Below are 6,348 nucleotides of genomic sequence, written 5' to 3'. Positions count from 1 at the left end.
CGTTTTTCCTTTCCAACATTTTCCACAGCCTCCTGCCAAGGAAGCTGGGAGCCATGCCTGGCAAACAGCTCCTGCTGCAGAGCCCTGCAGGGACGTGTGGACGCGGGGACCCGCGGCAGGGCTGGTGGCCACTGCCCTGCTCTGTCCTCGCTCCTCACCAAGGGGCTGAGGCTCTTCTGATACCCTCCAAGGAGAGACTCGGGGAGAGCAAGGGCTGGCTCTGAAGTCTGAGGGACATTTTTTGGCCTTCACAACCAGGCCAGCTCTCCAGCTCCTACAGGGTTTCCAAGACTTCTAAGACAGAGGGATCAAGCCCAGGCTGACAGCTGATGGGGTGAAGAGGGAAGGCAAAGCCACAAGAGGGCCATTCCTTGCCCAAGCCCATGCCAGGGACAACCCACAAAGGGATTTGTACTCATGACTAGTGCACCCACATCCCACACAAAGGCAGATCTCCTCATCTCAGATGCCTAAGCATAGATTTCTTCTATTTTCATTACATTCAGAATCATCAAATATTATGACATATTTCTGAAGCTACCTGGAGTCCAAGCTCCTGCATTCAGCAGAATTTGAGCACATGAACATTTGTATCTGAGGTATCTTGTGTGTTTGGAGCTTAGCTTCCTGCTGTGTGAAACAGAAGGAGCAATAAAATCAAATCCTTAGAAACAAATGGCAATTGTTTAATGGAGTAAAAAGCAATCCCAACGCCCTCCCAGGTGCTCGTGCCACAGCTCCTACACACATGGCTGCTCACAAAGGTAGAAGAACAGGCTTCAGATCCAGACTTCATCATTTTTATGGGTTTAAGTTGGATCCCACTAGGTGTTTAAGGCCATTGTTGAACTACCAACACGTTCTGCAGCATGACTAACACCAACTGAGTTATCTTTCATTTCTGTTTGGCATATTTTGGCTCCATCTGCCTGTCACTGCAGACAGGAGAGCCAAAGAGAGAAGCAGAGTAATGGGTGAGTGAGTGATCCACAGTGTGCTGGGTGAGCACAGGGCAGGGGTAAGAGCTCACCAGCACAGCAGGGATTGAGGAGCTGCAGGGACGAGCTGTAAGCAAAAGCAAAGTGGAAATCAGACTTTCTCTCAGATAAGGGGCAATCACAGCTGATGAGGCAGAGTAAGACAGTGGCAGAAGAAAAAAGGTTAAGAACTGCAGGTTGCTGGTACAGAAGTTAAAAGGGGGAAGGTGACCCTCCCCAAAAGACTGGCTGCAGCCCTCGGCAAAGAGCTGTGGGATCTCTTCTAACTTAGGCTGTTCTGCATTTGCATCAAGGCTCCTGAAAGTAACTCTCTGCCCTCTGCTCCCAGGAAGCTGAGGGTTTTCTTTCCCTTCTTCTTCTATTTTTTTTATTTTTTTTCTGAAAAGAGACCAGCAGGCTCTGGGTGATTGCACACACAGAACTGGCCAGGGCCTGGCAGCAGGGACAGAGACAGGCCCAGGACGCAGGCAACAAGCAGTGGTTTGTGAAACACCCTGTGGAATCAAGACTTTCCCCTACCAGGAAAAGTCTTTCACAACTGGATGTCTCTGAGCCCTAGATTTGGGTGATTTCAGAACCCTCCCTCCACAACCTCTCCCCTTCCTTGCCAGACTGTGGCTTCAACTTAATGGAGGAGGCAAACTGGGTTGGGAACATCACTAATGGCATGGAAAGAAATAGGAGAGACTTAGCAAGAAATGCAACCACAGAGCTGGTTCCAGGAGCCCCTCCCTGTACAACAGCAGCTCCCAGAGGCTCCTGGAAACAGCCAGCATGCTCATCCTACATGGCACCTTAGAAGTCTCAAAAAAAGCTGTGCAAGAAACTGTCAGTAAATCAAATCGATCGTCTTCTTGCAATGATCTACATTTCTTGCTGGGAAGACAGACCCGGGGCTATGGCTGCTGGCTCCCCAGTGGGGAGTACAACTACTGCAGGATTTCCCCATCTGATGACATCACTACACTTAAACAACTCTTCCCTACCTCAACATATCTTCAAACACTTTCCCTTTGCTCTCCCGTTAATTCTGCTGTCTAATGAGATTCCACATGAGGAGTCCTGGTAACTCACAGTGAGCAATTAGGGGTTGTAGTTTCAAACTGGAAATAAGCAGCTACACAAGCAATCCCTCCATGTCTGTGAGGTGCAGGCAGCCCACGAGCCCCTGCACTTGGCATTCCAAGGTTCACAACCTCCACCAGCACAGGAACAGTTGGAATCTGCTGTCCCAGCTGGGTGCTCCTGGGGTGGGTTTGCAGTACTCAGCTGAAAAACAAACACTCTGATCTTTGCTATGGGGCAGCTGAGAATCAGCCCTCAAGTCATAATTTTTCACCAGACTCCTAAGAAGGCATGACATAAATATGGGTCAGACAGCCCTACTGAACCTGCAGAGAAGGTGAGGCTGGAAGAATGGAGGAGACCTCTGAAGCCACCAAGTGAGCTGGAAGAATGTGCCCTTCCCATTAAATACTTCACAGCACTTGATTTTGCTGCTACCCACTAAATACACCCTGAACCTGCAGCTCCCAGTTCCAGACACCTCTGGCTGCTGCCGGTGCTCCCAGGACAGGAGACCTGTCCCAGTTGGGCACATGCCATCCCAGATCTACAACCACCCTGTAACCACCATCCCCAGCTCAACAACCACTCCCTTCCCTCAGGAAGAGGCGAAAGTCAGAAGCTCAGGGCTAACACTTCTCAAGGTCTGAGTGGTGTCTGGGGGCTGCCTCGGGGATGGGAGGAAGAAGAAGGCAGTGTCCTGGATTGAAGACTAGCTCCACCTGGTACAGGAGGTAGCTCAGCCCTGGGTTACCTACAGATTAAATATTTACCCCTAAACAGCAGAAATGTCATACGATCCATCTGATCACACAGTAAATCCTCTAAAAATCACCCTTAAGATTTCAGCTGCCTCTTTAGCAACCCCAAAGCCTGTACCAGTTTTGCTCGAATCCTAATCAACTCCTACCTCTGGTCCCATGATACATGGCTCTAGATGACCCACTTTCACCCCAAAAAGGAAATTAGAAGGTATACTCAGCCTTGCCAAAACAGAAATGGTGGGTTCCCAAAAGCTGCCTCCTGGAATCATGACATTAAATGATAATCTGTATTTTTTCCCTTCCCTTCTATTTTGCTGAACTCTTTTTTTTTTTCCCCCCTCTGCATCTCTTATGGAGAAGCACAGATGCCTCCAAATGTCTCCTATATGGGACTTCAGGCTCAAACCCCAGAAGGCAACAACATTTGGCCTTTTTTGGTTTATTTTTAATCTTGAGATTTATGAGAGGTAGCTGACTCACATTTTGGCTGGCAGGGCCAGACTTCTCTAAGTAATTGCATCCTCGCTATTTTATTAATTAAGTTTTCCCACTTCTGTTTGAGCTGTTGGTGGTGCCACTGGTTGCTGTGAGAAAAATACAGAACCTTGCCTTGAGTCTCAGGGAGCTGAGAGGCCAGACATGTCCCTCTTCAGTCTCTGGCCCAGTCACCTAAAGTGAAAGGTGCAGATACACCAAACTTCTCAGCAGGGCTCAGCTCTATCAGATCATCCCAGCATCTCCTGCCACAGGGGAGCTCCACCCTCACCAAAAGGCCAGAAATCCTCCACACACCAGGGTTACTGTGACTTGTTAAGTATGGTTTTGCTTCACATACCCTGATTTCCTTTCCAGCAATGCACCAAAAAAAAAAAAAAAATACTGAGGAGAGAATTTGTAGCTAAGGAATTCAGTGAATGATTAACTCCTTCCTACCTATTAACCATTGCTCTCCATTCCCTCATGCCTCACAGAAGCCCCAGTTCCGGGTAGCAAAGCCATGCCAGGATCTGATACCCTGTTGGTTTTGCTTGCAGAGTGGTCAGGTGATGCAGATGGTTCTAGCTTTGAGTTAAACCACATTAAGTGCAGTAATGATTAATCCAGAACCCTGGCACGATTTAAGGATGAAATGTTGCTCCTCTTGTCACACCAAATTTACCTAAACAAATCCTGCTTCCTGGAGGTCACCATGGAGGAAGAGTCTCTCTGCAGGACCTCCATGTGTGCCAGGGGCTAGTGCAAGGACAGCTCCCCACAGACAGGGAACAGATACAATGAGCAGGTGCTGCTCTCCCCACCCCCAAATAATCCCCCTGGAGTCCTTTGGGACTAGGATGAGACAGCCAAGGCAGCTCTGCCACTCTGGGGATGCTACAGGGCAGTGGCAGCCAGACCCATGCACACCCCCAGCAAGTCATCTCTCACTGCAAGATCTTCATGCCAGGTTGGTCCCATGGCCACATGCCAACCCACGTGTTTATCACACTCAGCTGCACCTCAGAAGATCAGAAGGGCTCAGTGCCAGGCTCGGACACAAATTCCCTGTGACCTCAGGTAACTCCCTTACTCCCTCAGCATAAAGCTTTACAGCCTTACCCAGCAGAAAGCCAGAAGAGTTCCTTCTTCTTTTGCCTTGTCTTATTTTTATTGCAAGCTCCTGAGGATAAGGTCTGTTTTCAAGATGCTTGTGTACAGCACTCAGCACTACAAGGTCCCAATCCTGCTCAGGGCTCGGAGCACAACACATACAAAAAGCAGTTCCTAGAGCTTTGGGCCTTTTCTGCCAGCCCACACATCCAGTAATGACACGGAACAGAGAAACAACTGATGCTCTGCATTTTAAATTGAGCCTTCTGGTACTTCTACATACAGAAAACTTCTTCTCCACCCAATTATGAGCAGTGAGCAAGAGACCTGAAAGCCCTGCTCTGCTGGCCTGGCAGAAAGTCCTTGGGTCCAACATTAGAAGTTCAGAATTTTCTCCCACTGGGAGAGGCTAAAACATCACCTGTCTGTGACCTGTACAGAAACAGGGTAAAAAACCACAGGTCTCCCATACTCTTTAGTTCTGCAGATTAACTCAGTAATGTAAATCTAACAGGACCATTCTCATGGTCACGCCAGAGATGGACACTTGCCCCTGTGCTAATCCTCTGCCATCCACACTGCCACTGACTGCAAACTCTTATCTTCCCCACAGATGGCCAACAATCATAGAATGGTTTGGATTGGAAAAGACCTTAAAGATCATCCACTTCCAACCCCCTGCATGGGCAGGGACACCGTCCATCAGACCAGGCTGCTCCAAGCCCCATCCAGCCTGGCCTTGAACACTTCCAGGGAGGGGCTTTCCACAACCTCCCTGGGCAACATGTTCCAGTGTCTCACCACCTTCACATTAAAGAATTTCTTCCTAATGTCCAGCCTAAATCTCCCCTCTTCCAGCTTAAAACCATTACCCCTTGTCCTGTCACCACACACCCTTGTAAAACATCCCTCCCCAAGAGGTGAGCTCTGCTGCCCTGCCCTTTGCTGTGCTCACAGGGAAGATTCCGCTTCCCAAGAGCTGGAACAGGACAAGGCTTTGCTGCCTTCTCAAAAGGATGGCACAGTACCAAGCAAGTAGGAATTAGGAATCCAGGGCATTTATCCAGCAACCAGGCATTTAAGCCCTCCACAAGCATTTAATTCCCATAAATAACCCCAGCAATACTCCTGGGAGGCCAGAGAGCCCCAGCCCCGCTGCTCAGACAGGGGAGACCCAGTGCAGATGGATCAATGACAGCCCAGCCCACACAACCAGGGTCAAACTGAAAACAAAACCAAGCAGTCCCACTCTCCCCTCTGTGTTCCAGCTGTTAGACAACACTGCCCCCAGTAGCTCGGCTTTCTTCCCAAACTAACGTTCCCCAGCTGCAGAGGGGAGAAGGACAGAGGGGGAAGCAAATCCCAGCCTTCAGCATGTTGAACGCAGCCCCCACGGCTGCTGCAGAGCTCAGCACCTTCCAGGAGCTGCACAGCCACCCAACAAACACACCACCAGCTCCACTGCCACCTCCCCTCTCCATGGGAACAAACAGGAGCTGCGGTCAGTGGGCACAGCAAGAAAAAGATGTCCCATGTTGCTGATCAGACCAATCACCTGAGAGAGGAGAGGACCTGGATGGAGCAGGGCTGCATGCCCAGCCTGCGTGCCCTGATGGGATGCAGGACTCTCCACTCACTTACAAAATGTCTTTCCCAAGCAGCCAGAGAGTGTGTCTGCTCCGGGGGAAGCTCTGCATCCTGTGGGAGCGGGGGTGTTTGAGATTCATTTCCAAACTTAGCCTCCTCTCCCAGCTCTCTCTGAAGTTATGGGATCAAGCTACAGGCTTGGATGTGTCACAGCTGATGTACAGGAAGATAGGACTAAGCAGTGGGCTTTGCTGGCTTCTTTTAGAGATCAGATGGGCAGCTGTAATTAACCCTTTAAATGCTGCCAACAACAACCTATGCCAGAGAGTGACACTGCAGCCTGACTG

Source organism: Chaetura pelagica, unplaced genomic scaffold (assembly GCF_000747805.2).
Source record: "Chaetura pelagica isolate M959 unplaced genomic scaffold, ChaPel_1.0 scaffold438, whole genome shotgun sequence".
Taxonomy (NCBI): domain Eukaryota; kingdom Metazoa; phylum Chordata; class Aves; order Apodiformes; family Apodidae; genus Chaetura; species Chaetura pelagica.
Note: the sequence above shows the minus strand (reverse complement) of the source record.